Source organism: Castor canadensis, chromosome 15, assembly GCF_047511655.1.
Source record: "Castor canadensis chromosome 15, mCasCan1.hap1v2, whole genome shotgun sequence".
NCBI classification, from domain to species: domain Eukaryota; kingdom Metazoa; phylum Chordata; class Mammalia; order Rodentia; family Castoridae; genus Castor; species Castor canadensis.
In genome coordinates, this window is record NC_133400.1 from 17,517,624 (window position 1) to 17,535,522 (window position 17,899).

The following is a 17,899-nucleotide window of genomic DNA, read 5'->3' on the forward strand; positions in this document are numbered from 1 at the left end:
CATGTGCCTTGAATTCTCTCATCTGTAAAAGGGATATGTATAACAATCCCCCCTCACGGGTTATGAGTTAATATTTGTAACCACTTTAGGACATTGTAAACATAAGAGCTCTTCAAATTCTACTTATTGTCTCTCCCCATCAAGGGGATCCTCTGCGAGAGGCAGGGATTTTTGTCTCCTTGGTTCACTGCTGTGTTGCCGGCGCATAGAGTAGCCTGGCATAAAATAGAATGAGTGAAACCAACAAGAGAGCAACTGTTGAACATCTGGCAGGGTGCTTGATGCAAAGTGGAAGCAAAATCATTGTCGGTTCCTTGACCCACCTCATGCAGCCGATGCACACTCCAGCGAGTTTTGAAGAGGGAAAGTGCTTCTGTAAAGTGTCATAAAACCATGCCTGCATAAGAACACCAACTACCACCATTTCTTGATTACTCATGGGCTATCAGACTCTGTGCTAAGTACTATTTTATAGGAAAATGAAGTTGTGAACCCTGCCCAAGGCCACAGGTCTGTCGAACACAGTTCTGTCTCACTTTAATCTCTCTGCCTGACTTAGTTGCCGACCTGCTGTCCTTAAGTATTTGGTAAAAGAATGAATATGGGAAACAGGTCTTTGCTATATTAGAAACAACTCCAATTCCAATTCCAATGTGTCAATCCCCCTCCTTTTTCTTTCTTTCTTTCTTTTCTGCAGTACTAGGAATGGAACCTAGGGCCTGCCCAGACGAAGGCAAGTACTCTTACCACTGAGCCACACCCCTCAGCCCTTGATCCTTTTTCTTAAGAATCTCTAAAAATAAGCATATTTGCCTTTGGTCCAAGGTTAAATTCTGGTTCTTCCAAGAAACATTTAGATAGAGCTTTTCTTCCCATGTTTGGTAGTAAAATTCCAAGAACTTCACTCCTACAGAGCACACTTAGGAGGATGCGTCCCAAAGACATGTGGTTGTTCTCCAGTCTTACAGAATCTGGCTTGAAATCTGGGTGAAACTCCATTTCCTGGCGTGCCCCACCCACTGCTCAAGTGATTCCACAGTCTTGCTTCTTTGAGTCTATTCCTCAACTTCTCAGGACCCTCCTTCTTGCCTGGTGACGTCACTGGCCAGCTCTTCCCATTCATCACTCTGAATCCTGACAGGTGCAGCACTGCGTTGAGAAACCTGCTTCTCTTTCTCCGAATCTTGGGTGGGGCAGTGCTGCCTTCAGCGCCGGTGAATTTTTGGCAAGGCCTGAGCTGTCAGTTTCCAGATGTCAGAGGCCAAGCATTTATGTATACGTGTATGTTAAGAGCAAGGAAGCAATCAATGAGCACTCACAAAGTTCTGGATCTCAGTGGTTGGCAAAGGTCTAGAGGCTGAGAACCTCAGAGCCAAAAAGAACCTTAAAGAAAATAGTAATTGTAACAACAAAATAGAAATAATCTACTCTGGGAACCATTCTTCATCCTCTCCTGAAAGGCAGATTGTTTCCCAAGTTCCTTGAGATAACTTCCTGCCAGGGTCAGCCAAAAGGAGGCACTATTGGGAGGCTGGAGGGAAGAGCAAAGGAAAAGCCAGAATTTGCTTCTCTTTCTGCAGTGGTTTGGCAGTAGCTGTGTCATGTCTGTAGCTCCAGCTCCTGTCATGGGTCAACCAGGTAACCCCAGACTTTGGGCTCTGGTAATAGTACCTTCTGCTTCTGCTAAAGGGTAGATGATCTCCGATCTCCGATCTCTGATCTCCGATCTCTGATCTCTGATCTCTGATCTCCGATCTCTGAGTTGTATCACTCTCCCACTTGGCTTCCCAGCTTCTGCCTTAAATTCTCTCTGGTTTAAATATCCACAGTGGTTTTTTGTCTTCCTAATGGAAGTCTCACTTATAAAATAGTTAAAACAGAGTACTTTTACTGGGCATGGTGACCTGCACCTGTCATCCCAGTTATATAGGAGGCTGAGACTGGGAGGATTGTGGTTCCAGGCTAGCCCTAGCAAAACAGTTCTCAAGATCCCATCTTATGGGATCAAATCTGGGCATGATGTCTCCTGCCTGTCGCCCAAGCTAAGGTGGGAAGCTTGAAATAGGAGGATTGTGATCCAGGCTGGTCTGGCAAAAAGTGAGACCCTATCTCTAAAAAATCCAGAGAAACAAGGACTGGAGCTGTAGCTCAAGAAGTAGAAGTCCTACCTACACATGAAGTCTTGAGTTCAAATCCCTGTACTACCAGTACTTGGTACTTAACATGTGCCAGACACTGTTCTGAGTGGTTATGTAAAAAATTACATTCTTTAATTCTACTGTCAGAGGAATGCTTACTTTTTTTACAGATGGGAAAACTGAGAAACAGACCTTGATTTAGCCTAGCAAGATCCTAAATCCTAAAATTTCCCTGTGCTATGGTTTGGATCTGGAATGTCCCCCAAAGGCCCATGTATCATGGGCTTGATCCCCAGCTTGGTGCTACTGAGAGGTGGTAGAAAACTTAAGAAATGGAGCCTAGTGTGAGGTCTTCAGGTCACTGGGGGTGTGCCATTCCTCTTTCTGTCTTTTCCTCCCCAGCCATAAGGTAAGCAGGTTTTGTTCTGCCACATGTTCCCCACTGTGAGCTTCTGCCTTGCCATAGGCCTAAAGGCAATAGGGCCAACCAACCATGGACTAAAACCTCTAAAATGTAAGCCAAAATAAATCTTTTCTCTTTGTAAGTTGACTATATCAAGCACTTATTACAGTAACAGAAAGCTAACACACCCAGGAAGCTTATTGAAAATCTAGGTGAGTCAGGCACCAGTGGTTCACATCTGTAATCCTAGCTACTCAGGAAGCAAAGATTGGGAGGATCAGGGTTTGAAGCCAGCCCAAGCAAGTAGTTCATGAGACCCTATCTCAAAAAATCCAACACAAAAAAGGACTGGCAAAGTCGCTCAAGGTGTAGGCCCTGAGTTCAAGCCCCAGTACTGAAAAAAACAAAAAATTCGAGATGATGGTGCCATCCTAGCCCTGCCAAATCAAGTTCTCCAGGTCCATGGAACCCAGGAATCTGGAGATACAATAAACTTCCCAGGTGAGTCTGATGCAGCCAACCCAGCACCCTTGCATCAACTAGTGTTTGGGAAATCCTCACTTCATTTTGGTTATAAAGACACTGAAATTCAGATCAAGAATGTAGCAGACAAAAAAGGTACAAGGACACACTTTGTACCCACCTGTCCTCCACTCCACTTTCTTGTTTAAGGTCACATGGCTGATTCTGATGTTTGGACTTGGTCTCCCTGAGAGCCATATGAAGCCATTTCTTATTAGAAATGTTTTGGAAATTTCAGTAAATAAACAGTTATGCATTCAGGATTGCTGAGTGCTTGGTTAGTATCTGGAAAAAGAAAAAGGGAGGTTGTTTAATCCAGTTAATCTCTTATTTTCTAATATTTCTGAATAACTTTAGAGAGCCTGTTAGCCCTTCTCCCATTCTGCCATCCCCTATGACTCAGTAAGACTGGTCAAGCCAAGAGTCTATATCTATATCTATATATTTTTTTAATAGAGCCCCAAAATGATCCGACAACTTGGGAAAGTATGATAAAAATTCCTAAAGCCTAGAATCTGAATAGACTTTGGTAAGAATGTCAACTCCATAAGGATTGAATTTTTGCCCATTACCCCATGACTGTATTCCCACCTCCACCAATAGTACCTGCACACAGCAGTAAAAATGAATAAATATTGAGGGTTGGAATACCTAGCATGTGCAAGGTCCTGGGTTCCATACCTAGCACAGCCAAACATATTTATTGAATGAATAATAATCCTTTTAAAAATTATTTTCTGTGCAGTTATTCACTGATCCTCACAGTGAACAGAACAGATAGCAGAGTCTTCATTTTGCAGAAGATGAAACTAAGCTCAGAGAGATTAAGTGACTTGCCAGGTCACACAGCTAGTGAGGGGTGTCACAGGCTTTCTCCATGAAATTCCTCTCTCCCAGCTGGTAGGATGAAAGCCATGAGAAGGAACACAGGCAGAAGAATGAATTGCAAAATAAACTACTGAAAAGTAAAACAACTTGATAAGGAAGTCTAGTGTTTATCACTGGCGGAGGAGGTTGGAGACTCAAAGATTGCATGGGGAATGGAAAGTCCCTCAGTTTCTCAGAGTCCTGAATTTAGTTATTTATCCATGCAGCCCTTGCTTGCCTGCTGTATTGCTAATAATAGCCTCTCCTTATTCCATATCGTTAGACACCAAGGGCTTTGGGCGTGTTATTTCATTTAATTTTACCATCTTTCTCCTGATCTACTGCAGTAGTTTTCCTTAGTGCCCCTCCAAACTGTCACACCTGGCAAACTGATCTTTTATTAATTAAGTAATTGAAGTGCTGGAGATCAAATCCAGAGTGTCCCACATGCTAGGATGCTAGGCAAGTACTCCATACCAAGTTACATCCCTAGACTCAGACTGAACTTTTAAAACTTATTTTGTGTCTCTGACTAAACCCTAAATGCTTCCCTACTATGGTCTATCCAGGGCTTGTAAGATCCTGCCTGGTCTACACTCCACCTACCTCTTCATTCATCACATTCTACACACCTTTACTGAGGGCCTATTATGTGTCAGATGCTTTTCTGGGCACTGGGGATACATCAGTGAGCCAAAGACACAAAGTCCTTGATTCATGGAGTTTATGATAATAAACAAGAGAAGTAAACAAACAAGATCATCACAAACTGTTGTAAGTGCTAAGAAGAAAATAAAGTAATGGGATAGTCATTGAGAAAGCATCTTTTTTTTTTTTTTTTTTTTGGTGAGGCTGGGGTTTGAACTCAGGGCTTCACATATGCAAAGCAGGCACTTGCAAAGCCAGCGATCCTCCTATCTCAGTCTCCCAAGTAGCTAGGATCACAGGTGTGAGCCACAGGTGCCTGCTGGCCCTGAGGTCCTTGTCTCCAATTGCAGAATAATAATTTCAGGTGGAGATACAGGGCAAGAAATTAACAGATTTATTCATAGGCAAGACATGGATATATAGGAAAGACAAATGAGCTGACTTATCGGGGTATAAATGCCAGGAAAAGCGAGGGGGGCCCTGTAAGTGGTCCCCTTTGTTCCAGGCACCTGATGCATCTCACTCATATCTGCAGTCATCTGAATTTTATTTCAGGATAAAAGGAAGCTACTGAAGAATTTCAAAGAAAAAAAGAAAGAATATAACCAGATGTATTTTATAACAATCCCCCTGGCTGCTGTATAAAAAAATTGATTGGGGACAGGAGGAAAGGAATTAATGGACAAGAGAGGAAACTAATTCTGTGTCCAGGCCAGAGATGATGGATGTGTCTTCAACCATGGTTGAGGCAGAGGAGATGCAGAAGCATGATCAGATACCCAGATTCTACAGCACTGGGTAAAACTGACAAACTTGGGGATAGACTGGTTTTTGGAAGTGAAGGCAAGGAGGAGAAGCCAAGGCTGTCTCCTTTTGGAGCCTGGTTTGATGGTAGTGCCACTTACAGAGAGAGTCAGGGGCAGGAGAAATCAAGTGGCCTGGAAGCCAGAGGTACAGTGAGCTCACCAGGTGCAGGTCTTGAGTTGGCTGTGGCCAAGGGGGGCTGATGTTATGAGGTTAGTCTGAGTTGGAGTTATGATTGCAGATATCTTCATAAGATGAGACTTAAAGCCACCGGATTATCCATGAGCCATTTTGGAGGAGTAGGGACAGGAGAGGTAAAGGGAAAGCCAGAAGAAGATTGAAGTCAACAGAAGAAAGTGTTTCAGAAAAAAGGAAGTGATCAAATGGGTCAAATGCTGCTGGGGGCCATGGAAGATGTGATCAAAGATATGTCTGTTGGATTTGGCTACTCAAAGTCACTGGGAGAACAGTTCAACCAGAGAATCAACCTAAAGGGCATATTGGATTAGGCAGCAGAGCGAACTGAAGGTGAGGAAATATGTATATGGAACTTTGCTTAGTTTTGCTTAAAGTGGAGTAAAGAAAGGGGTATGGCTATAGGAGTGTGTAGGGAACTAATGAGTTGATGCTCTTCAAGCACAGAAGCATATATATACTAGGGTTCGAACTCAGTGCCTTGCACTTGCCAGGCAGGTTCTTCACTACTTGAGCCATGCCTCCGGCTCTTTTCACTTCAGTTATTTTTCTAATAGAATCCAGTGTTTCTGCCCAGGCTGGTCTGGACCACGATTCCATGTCCTGTAGAGCTGGGATGACAGGTGCACACCACTACACTTAGTCATTGGTGGAGATGGTCCCTCATGAACTGCCCCCTCACCCTGCAAGCCTCACATCGTGATCCTCTAAATCTTTACCTCCTGAGTAGCTAGGATTACAGGCTTGAACCACATAAAAGTATTTATTTTTATGAAAAGATAAAACCAGTGTGATGTTGAATGCAAAGAGAAATGTATCCATGGCAAGATAGAGGAATGGCTAACTGCACAGATATTTGTCATAAAAAAGCAACTATATAAAAAAATGTCAGTAGGCAAATAGAGGTGGTGGTATATGGTTGTTTGCTATATAATTCTTATATTCTTTTGTGTGTTTAAAAGTAGATAGGTACTGGTGGCCACACCTGTAATACTAACTACTTGGGAAGCTGAGATTAAGAGGATTGTGGTTTAAGGCCAGCCTGGGGAAATAGTTCAAGAAACCTCATCTCTAAAAATAAGCAATGCAAAATGAACTGAAGGTGTGGCTCAAGCGGTGGAGTGCCTACTTTGCAAGTGTAAAGTCCCTCAGTTTCACCAAAAGACAGAAGAAAAAAAAAAAGACAATTTTTATAAAAATGTTTGGACTTAAATTTTTTTTAATTAAAAAATAATATTTAGGGCTGGCAGAATGGCTCAAGTGGCAAAGCACCACCTACCTAGCAAGTGTGAGGCCCTGAATTCAAACCTCAGTACTACCATAAAAACAGAAACAAACAACATCTAGTTCATGCCTGTAATCCTAGCTTCTTGGAAGGCAGAAATAGGGAGGAATATGATTCCAGGCCAGACCTGACAGAAAGTTTGAGAGACTCAATCTCAACCAATAAAAAGTTGGGTGTGGTGGTACACACCTGTCATCCCAGCTACACGAGAAGTTTAAATAGGAGATCTTGGTTCAGACTGGCCTGAGCATAAACATGAGACACTATTTGAAAATTAATTGAAGCAAAAAGGGCTGAAGTGTGGCTCAAGTAAGCTTGCCTGCTTAGCCCTCTTAGTTCAAATCCCAGCACCATAGCAAACAAAAAAATTAAAAATCTAAGTAATTCCTTTTTGTATATATATTAAAAAAGAAGTGAATAAATGCACAGAAAAATGTAACGAAGAATAGTTTTTGTTGTTGTTTTGATACCGGGTCTCACTTTGTAGCCCAGGCTGTCTTTGAACTCCAGATCCTCCTCCTCTGCCTTCTAAGTGCTGGGATTACAGCTGTGTACTATCATGCTTGGATGGAAAGCCATATTTCTGTTTTTTTTTTTTTTATTTTGTTTGTGGTACTGGGAATTGAACTTGCATGCTAGGCAAGTGCTCTGTCACTTGAGTCATGTCCCCAGCCCATGGAAAAGTACATTTCTAAGTGGTGAAATTATGAACAATTTTGTTTTCTCTCTCTCTTTTTAGCATATCTATATTTTTTCTATTAGTTTTCTTAAAAAATCATGTTTTATTTGTGAGTTAAAAACACTCTTATCTGAGTTCTAGTTTTCCAGATTGTTGAATCAAGAATCAATTGATCAATTTCCTAGCAAGCGTAAAGCCATGAGTTCAACACCACCCCACCTCAAAGAGAGGGAGGGGCGACGGAGGGGAGAGAGAGAGAAACAGAGAGAGAAAAAGAGAGACCCTATTGATCAAAACCAGATCCAAAGAGAATCCAACAATTCCTCTGTTGAAAGTGCTAACAACACTTCTGCCTCCCAGTCCCCCTTCTTCCCCTGCATTTTGTAGGCTGCTGTAGCAGGCTGGCTTTCACACCCTCAAACACAATAGTTAAAGACACCAAATCCCCCTCCTCCTTGACAAAATAGTGACAGTAAGACAAAGCATCATCCACGAAAGTCTTTAAAAATTTAAAGAGCCTGAGAAAGTCCTCCATTCCACATCTGCCATGGAAGGAAATCGCCTCTGGCAAGTGCCTCTCTTGCTGTCCGACCCCCAACACCTGTACAAACACCCCTCCCCTGTCTGTTGGAGAGTTTCAGGTCCCTTTACTGAGGACTTGGAGCACAGGGAAGCCCCTTACATTCCTGTAAGGAAAACTAATGAGTTGATGCTCTTCAAGCATTTTGAGGATCAAAGCCTGAGATCCGAGGCCATGGCAAGAACATAGCTGCCTGCAGGCAGGGTGGGAGGCCTAAACCAAGGGCCCTGGATCACACAGGGCAAGGTACAATGCACCCACCTGGCTGGGCCTGCCTGCCAACAGACAGGTGCGAGGACTGGCCTGAGGTCAGGTCCCCAAGCTGATGCTGCAAGAAAGGAGGGATTCAGGAATGGTGGGGAGTGGGGTGTAAAGAATAAGGAAGAGGAAAACATCACTCCTCAGCAGATGAAATTAACCAGTGTTGGGATTATAGCTTATTTGCTCCCAGGTTTTTTTCTATGTATAACTCCCCCTGCCCCCAAAAAATCAACAAAAATCATATAACCATATAGTTCTACAATTTTCTTTTTTAATACACACACACTATTTTCTCTTTTTATTTTTGGTGCTGGGGATCAAGCCCAGGGCCTTGGGCTTGCTAGGCAAGCTCTCCACACTGAGCTACACCCTTAGCTGGACTTTTTGAATTCCTACCAGGACCTGGAGGACATGAGAACAAGTTGATTTAATTTCTCTATGGTTAGGACTGGTGGAGTGGCTCAAGTGGTAAAGTGCCTGCCCAGCGTTCAAACCCCAGTACCACCAAAAAAATAAATAAAAAGGTCTATTGTAATTTCTCTCTGGTAAGTAGCAGAGTGGTGTGTTAGTTACTTTGGCAGGACTGTGACCAAATACCTTACAGAAATAACTTTAGGGAGCAAAGATTTATTTTGCTCACGGTTTCAGAATTGTCAGTTCATCGGGACAGGGAGGGCATGGCAGACAAGAGCAGTTTGTACTATGGAGGCCAGGAAACAGAGAAAAGGGTATACAGGAAGGGGTCAGGACAAGATATAGCAACCAAGGACATGACTTCAGTCACTTACTTCCTCCTACTTTTCACTACCTCCCAATAAGACCATGAATCCATCAAGGAATTAACCCATCCATTAGGTCAGAGTCCTCATGGTGTCATCGTCTCTGGAAACATACCCAGAGGTGTGTTTTACTCATTTAGGGATTTTCAACCCCATCACACTGACAAGATTAACTATTACAGTGGGATTTGGCGCCCAGGTCTGGAGCCAAAGTCCATGTTCTTACCTGCTATCCCATTCAGCCCACGTTTGAGTTGCTTCCCAGTTTTTGATTATGCAAGCAAGTTGTCAATACTGTATCAAGTAGCTATTTCTGGGTAACAAACCATCCCCCAAACACAGTAGTTTAAAACAAGCTTCTAGATTCTGTGGGTTGGTGAGGTAGTTCTTCTATTCTTACCTGAACTCAGTGGCTGCACTCAGACAGCCTACAATGGCCTTCCTCACACGTTGGGGACCTCGGCTGGGAGGTCAGGGCTTTTCTCTCCAGCTGGACTTCCCTGTAGGATGGTGAAAATTTTCCAAGAAAATGGGAGCAGAAGCTGCAGTCTCCTGAGGCCTAGGCTTCAAACTAGAACATAATCACTTCTGTTGAATTCCATTGGTTAAAGCCAAAAGACCTGCTCAGATTCAAAGGGTGGGAAGTAGGTTTGGGAATGTAGCTCAATGGTTTAGTGTTTGCCCCAGTACTAAAAAAAAAGGTGGGAAGTAGACACCACTCTTAATGGGTGGAGGATGCTACAAAGACTTTGTGGTCATTTTAATCTTCTAAAGTGTCATCCTTTTATAGACTGCAAGAGAAAGGAGCCATGTGGGTCTCTAAAGTATGCATTAAGTAGAATGACTGAAACTGGATTTTCTTAGACCTAGCGTAATGTTTCATGGCTCATCCACATTTTAGCATGTATCAGTATGTCGTTCCTTCTCATGACCGAAATATCCCACTGTATGGACATACCGCTTGGGGTTTAGCCTTTCATCCTTGATGGACATTTGGGTTGTTTCTGCTTTTGGGTTATTATGACTAATGCTGCTATCATTCATGCATTAGTTTTTGTAAAAACATGTGTTTTCAGTTCTCTTGGGTATATACCTTGGCTTGGAGTGGCTAGATCATATCATAACTATCTTTTGTCTTTCTTGTTTTGGCAGTTGGGGTTTGGATTCACAGCCTTGTGCTTACTGGGAAGACACTCTAGCACTGAGTCATGAGTTTGCTGGCCAGGCACTCTAGCACTTTGCCAACCCGTAACAATTTAACTCTTTGAAGAGCTGAGGCTATATTCTGAAGTGGTGCACCATTTTATAGTCCTCTTTCCCTGGCTATTTGTGAATCTCTTTGGGGGAAAAATCTATTCAAATTCTTTGTCCATGTTTAAACAGGGTTAGTTGTCATTTTGTTGATTTATAGATTTTTTTCTTTGAGGGACCGTAGTTTGAACTCAGGGCTTCACACATGCAAAGCAGGTGCTCTACCCCTTGAGCCACACTTCCAGTCCATTTTGCTATGGTTATTTTGGAGATGGGGTCTCAGGGAGTATTTGCCCTGGCTGGCCTTGAACCCCAGTCCTCCTGATCTCAGCCTCCCAGGTAGTGAGGATTACAGGTGTTAGTTACTGACACCCAGCTGATTTGAATTTCTTTATATATTATGGGCACTACACGCTTATTTTCCCTTTTTCAATAATGTCCTTCCCTTCTTTTTCCTTTTCTTTTCCTTTAAGACAGGGTCTTGCTATATAGCCCGGGCTAGCCTCAAACTTGCTGTGTAGCACAAGCTGTCCTCAAAGTCACAATCTTCCTGCATTAGTCTCTAAACTGCTGGGATTAAAGATGTACCTCCACACACGACTTGATAGTGTCTTTTTGTTTTGTGAGTTATTGGGATTTGAACTCAGGTCCTCACACTTGCTAGGCAGGCACTCTATCATTTGAGCCATGCCACCAGCCCTTTTTTTTGCTGTAGGTATTTTTTCAGGTTGGGTCTCACATTTTTGTCTGGGACCACCCTCAGACCAGGATTCTCCTATAGCTTCCTGGGTAGCTAGGTCACAGGCATGCATCACTATGTCTGGCTTATTTGGTGAGATGGGGGCATCACCAACTTTTTGCCTGGACTAGTCTTGAATTTCAGTCCTCCCAATGTCCACCTCCCGAGTAGCTGAAATTGCAGGCATAAGCAATTTCAAGTGTTCAGCTTGCTAGTGTCTTTTAAAGAGCAAAAGTTTTTTATTTTGATGAAATCCAATTTATCTACTTTTTCTTTTGGTTGCTCGTGCTTTTGGTGTCCTATCTAAGACACCACTGCAAAATTTATAAAGATTTATACCTATGAGTTTTATAGTTTTAGCTCTAATATTTAGGTCTTTGGTCCATTTTAAACTGATTCTGTTGCACGTGGATGCCCGATTGTCAGCATCATTTGTTGACAAAACTATTCTTTTCCCATTGAATGATCTCAGTAGTCTGGCAGAGAGTCAGCTACTACTACCATGTCAAATAAGAACAATAGCTGAGCATCCTTTCTTACTTATACCTGGTTGGGACAGGGACTTACTCCTTAGCTAAGGCTAGCCTCAAACTCACTATGTAGCCCAAGCTGACCTCCACTTTGCAATCCTACTGTCTCTGCCTCCTGCTGGGATTATGGGCACGTACCACTATGCCTGGCCTCACTAATTTTGTGTGTAAGCACATCCTCTTTCTCTTCCCCTTTCTCTTCTTACAGTTCTTCTTGCCATAGTTATCAATTTTATTTTTTGGTGGTACTAAGGTTTGAACTCAGGACCTTGTGCTTGCTAGACACCCGCTTGAGCCACTCTGCCAGCCCTCCATGAATAGATTTTTCTGCTGGTCAAATGCCCTTGAATTCCTGGGAAAACAAATTGTAATCATTTTCTAGCTTTCTGACCCAGTTCATGCCTTGGAGGGGCAATGTCATTTCCTGTCTTAGCTCCTTGTCAAAAACTAATTGCTTAGTGAGAATGTTCTAGAAGCCTCCAGAAACTTGGATTTGCTCATTAATGATGTGGTGGGAGGGACCAAGAGGCTCCAGGAAAGAACCTGGTGCTTTAGGCTGTGCCGGTGTTTGTTGCAGAGGGACCAGGTGAAAGCCATGTTACTAGGTACATAGCCATCTTCTTAAGTCACCTAACTTTTTCTTTTAAGCAACAGAAGTCAAATTCACTTGTCTGGGCAGAATTTACTCTGTCTCATAGTCTCATAGATACTTTTCTTGAGAAATGTGTAACTTTATCATTTGGTATTGTGAACAGTTTCGTGTGTCAGACATTGTTGTATCATTGTTTCGTGCTCTATTCTCAAGGAAGCCAGCTAACACTTACAGATCCATCTCCCAGTTCTGGGCACTGTGCTAATTGTTCTACAAATGGCATTTCATTTGACCCCTTCATCACCCTATGTGATAGGCATTATTATCTTTATTCTACACACAAGGAGACTGAGGCAGAGAGTGGCTAACTTGCCAGTGGTCCTAAGACAGAGAGGCTCTAGGTCAGTTTCACCCATTGCAGGGCTGTGCTCATAACCACTGCTCTTCCTGCTCTCGGGACCTAGATTTGTTCATCCAAGCATGTCATTGGCAAAATGGCCTATAAACTCCCGTGATCAGTATTAAGTACCAGCAGCAGCGTGTGACTGGTGTGTGACCCAGCATTGCAAAGTGTGAATGGTGGGAGTTGTCTGTGGTTTGGTTGGTCTCTGTGTCAACCCTGACACAGGCTCACATGAGGTGTCTGCAGTAATGGCTCCCTTAGGGAAATTGTGGTGTGCACTTTTAAGAAATAACATCATTTCAGATGCAGTTTATCTACCACACAACTCCACAATTTAAAGTGTACAATTCACAGACTTTGTTCAGCCATCCCCATAACCAACTTTAGAACATTTAGAACATTTTCATTGTCCCAAAAGACGTCCTTTCTCTTTTCCACCCCAGCTCTCCAGACCAAGCGGCCATCAATCTCCTTTCTGTCTCTACAGACTTTCCTATTCCAGATATTTTGTACAAATGGAATTATACAACAGTCTTTTGTGACTGATTTCTTTCACTTTGAATGATTCTTTTTGTTTGTTCATTTTTAAGACAGGGTCTCACTATATAGCCCAGGCTGGCTTGAACTTGTAATCCTGTCAGCCTCCTGAGTGCTTAGTTGATAGGCATGTGTCACCATACCTGTGTTGAATGACATTGTCAAGATTCACCCATGGTATAGCAGGTATCAGTACTTCAGTACTTCAGTACTTTTCAATGTCAACTAATACGGCATTCTATGACTTCTATTTACCCACTCATCAGTTAATGGACATATGGATTATTTCTTCATTTTGGCTGCTATGAATATTTACATACAAGTTTTTGTGTGGGCATGTGGTTTCAATTCTCGTGTTTGTTTTTTATACAGTACGTAAGCATTCCTTACTCTAAGATAATCTTTGCCCATGTCCAAGGTGGAGCCTCCTCTGACCCTTGTAGCTCACCCAAGCATTTCACAGTTCACATTCCCCACTCCCACTGCAGGCTCCCTGCTCAGCAATGGCAGCTCCATGCAGGGGTGGAGAGCACAAGCTTGTAAGCGATCCCACTCCCCAATCTTTTCTTTCTCTCAGTCTCCAAACCAGTAAATTCTGTTGTTGCTGTCTTCAATATCTGTCCAAGATGTGACTACTTTTCTCCCCCACCCAAGCCAAGAGAACAGTTTCCTCAGTGATCTCTTCTGTCTTTGTCCCCATAGTCTATTCTCACAGCAGCCACATCAAGTCACTTCTCTGCTATAAACCCTCCTATGGCTTCCAGCCTCCTCAGCACAAAAGCCAAAGTCCTCACAATGGTCACAAGGTCTGGTGGGATCTGACTCCTCCCTCTCAGTGAAGGCTTCACCACCTGCCTCTTCTTCCTCACTCCTTTCAGCACTCTCGGACTGCACCCTAACTGGCCCAGTGTACCTCACCTTGCTAACATGCTCCTCCCCTATACAGATGCCCCTTCCCCATAGCCTCTGGCCTCACTGTCCTTCAAACCTTGGCTTAAAAGTATTTTCCCCTTGAGGGCCTCCCTGACCTCCCAGTGGAAAACTGGGCCCTATCACTCACCACTTTCCAACTTTCTCTCCCTGTTTTGTTTTTCATCTTGGCACTTCTCACCGTAAGTAGTATATAATTAATTTACCTTTTATTATGTGTATTGTTCTCCCCTTCCTCCATTCCCACCTCATCTACCCCACCCCTGTGACAACACAGATTTTTCCAGTATTTTGTTCCAGAGCCAGGCACAGTGACTGGCAGGTGCAAGGGGCTCATCTGTTGAATGAATAAATGGCCAGGTTCTTCAGTTGGATCAGCCTATCCCAAGTTGCCCCCTTTCTTCTTCGTCTCTGGGGGCACTCTCAGTTGTTTTGCTCCGAGATGCCCTCCTGACTCCAGCTAATTTCCCTCCTGGAGGTAGTACCTGAAACCTACTTTCAAACTGCACTTGGGGTAAATATTTCCACATGAAAAGTCTCAATCTGTTTTTATCTTCCTACCCTCTGCCATGCCCAGTGCACCCCAAAACAAAATCATCACACCCATAAATCATCACACGTCTTTTGAGGAAGAGGCCTCAGTGGGCATCATCCAATCCATTGAGAACCCAAATAGAACAAAACTCAAGGTGGGGAGAATTCTCTCTCTTCTTGAGCTGGGATAGCCATCTAATTCTGCCATTGGACATTAGAGGTCCTGGTTCTCCAGCCTCCAGAGTCTGGGACTCAGGACTCACACCAGTATCCTATTCCCTGCTCTATTCTCACCCCTACTCCATTCCCAGGCCTTTGGCTTCCGAGTGAATTATACCATTGACTTTCCTGGTTCTCCAGCTTGCAGACAACATATTGGAAGATGTCCGAGCCTCCATAAACCTGTGAAATGATTTCCATAGTAAATCTCCTGTACATAGACTACTGGTTCTGCTTCTCTAGAGAACCCTAACACAAGACTTAAAACTCCCACATGTGTTCTGCCATATTCTGTTGGTCAAAGCAAGTCACAATGCCAACCCAGATTCAAGAGTATAGATCTAAACTCTCATTCTCCAGGGGAGAAGCAACTGTCACATTGCAAAGACATTTGTACCGGGATGGGAAGAATCATGGTGGTGATCTCAGCAAACGATCTACTATCAGATGAAGTCCCAGTCCTCAAGGAGCTTACACTGCAGGGGGGAAAACAAATAATGAATATGCAATGTGTCAGATGGTGTTGAGCGCCATGGAGAAGTCTGCAACAGGGTACAGGTATCAGAGATTAACAGTGCTCAAAATGTTCAGGGAAGGCTTCTACCATGTGACACCCAGACAGACACCTGGAGTGAGTTACCTGGGTACCTAGGGAAAGAACATTTTATACAAAGGGAAGAAAAAGCAGGAAGCTTTGATATAGGAAGGCACCTGGTGTGTTTCAGGAAAAACAAAAAGGCTATTCTAGACAAGGGGAAGAGAAGAAAAAGCTAAGACTATAGACATGGGAGAGAGAGGTGGGACAAACCATGTAGGGTTTGCAGGCTATTCTAAGGAGTCTTACTTGGAGTGAAATGTAAAGTCCCTGTAGCATTTTTTTTTTTGAAATGGGGTTCTCTATATAGCCCAGGCTGGTCTCAAAGTCACAGTCTTCCTGCCTCAGCCTCCTGAGGTAAGGTGTGCACCATCAATATCATGGTTGGCAGTTGAATTTGTTGGGGTTTTTTTTAACAGTAATAAATTACAAGATGATTGAAGGTTGACTGGAAAAATTCAGTGGCTGGAGGAGGCTGATATGCAGGAGAAAGGGAGAGAGATTATTGAAGCAAAAGGCTGAGTGGAAGGGAGGGGCTGGGATCTAGAGCTAAGTGAGGGGTTAGTCTTTAAAAAGATGCACAGTTACAAAAAGTGAGGTGGAGTTTGGGGGACAGATGTAGGGAGATAGGTGTATGAACATTTGAGAACTTGTGGAAGTCCGCTTCTGATGAAATCATCAACTGAGAGTGAGCACAGGGAAGAGTGTACATTAGAAGAGAGTGGAGAAGGGGTGAAATAATCTTCTAGGGTATGAGGTCATAGCCCTGTAATCCCAGCTATTCAGGGGGCAGAGGTAGGACAACCACAGTTGCAGGCCAGGGGCAAAGTTAGCACAAGACCTTATCTCAAAAACAAGCTAAAAGCAAAAGGACTCAGAGCATGGCTCAAGTTGTAGAGGGTGAGGCCCCAAATTCAATCCCCAGTACCACAGGAGGGAGGGAGGGAGGGAGGAAGGAAGGAAGGAAGAGAAAGGGAGGGAGGGAGGGAGGGAAAGAGGAAGGAAAGGGAAGGGAAGGGAAGGGAAGGAAAGGAATGGAAAGGAAAGGAAGAACCCTTCTGGGAGAGTAGAAAAGTGAATGGTCTAAGAAAGGTAGTAAGATTTCCCAGCTACTCTGGGGGTCCACTTGGTGCAGTGGTTATGAGTTTCCCCAGTGCTATTCAGCTGCACAGGTGCAGGTTTGGGGCAGAAGAGCTGGATTTAGTGATGGTTTTGTCTGGGTGAGGACAGCAAAGGGGCAAGGACGATGAGCATGTATATAAAGGAGTGACTGTGATGACGGACCAAAGAATTTAAGTCACACAAAGTGAAAGGCAAGGAAATAAGTGTAAGAGACAATGGAAGGATTTTAGCATTAATGGTTGCTGGTTTCAAAGGATAAAAAAATTGCTGGAGTTGAAATAATGGAAGAGTGGGTTGGGTGCAGAGGAGGTAATTATAGAGTAGGAGGCTTGAAATGAGGATTATGGCTTTGCAATTACTGGAATGATAAGGCTAATACCGTGCCCATGGACAAAGGTGGCTGGTGCAAGGCAGAGGGCAAGTTCACTGAGGGAGAAGAGATGAGGGAACCAAGAGTTTTCTTATTTATTTATTTTGGGGTTTTGTTTGGTTTTGCTGGTGCTGGGGCTAAACCAGAGCCTCACACATGCTAAACACATGCTTTGCCAGTGAGCTACTCCACCCCCCAGTTAAGGGATTTGAAAAAAAAAATCTACTCACTAAGATCATGGAATTCAATGTCCTTTAGTATATTTTCACACTTGTGCATTCACTTACCACCATCTTTTTTTTGGCAGCACTGGAGTTTGAATTCAGGGCCTTGCACTTAGGTGCTCTATCACTTGAGCCACACCCCAAGCCTTTTTGCTCAGGTATTTTTTGTATAGGGTCTTGGCTTTATGCTTGGGCTGGCCTGTAACGAGATCCTCCTATTTATGCTTTCTGCATAGCTGGATGACAGACGATTGAACTTTTTGTCCTGGTTGACCTTGAACCTCAATCCTCTCAATCTCCCGAGTAGCTAGGATTATAAGCTTGAGCCTACAATCTACTTTTAAATTTTCTCACTACTACGAAAATAAACCCCACAACTCTTTGCTATCAGTCACAATCTCCCCATCTCTCCTGGTCCTAGGTAACCACTATTCTACTATTGTGTGTTGTGGGGAGAGGGGAGCATGGTCTTGCTATGAAGCCCAGATTGGCCTTGGACTCAATCCTTCTGCCCTCGTTTTCTGAGTGCTGGGATTACAGGCATGTACCACCAGGTCCGGCACACTAGTCTACCTTGTCTCTGATTTTGCCTATTCTGCACATTTTATATCCACGGAATCATATATGTGGTCCTTTGTGAATAGTTTCTTTCACTTAACGTAGTATTTTCAAAGGTCATCCTCTTTATTGAT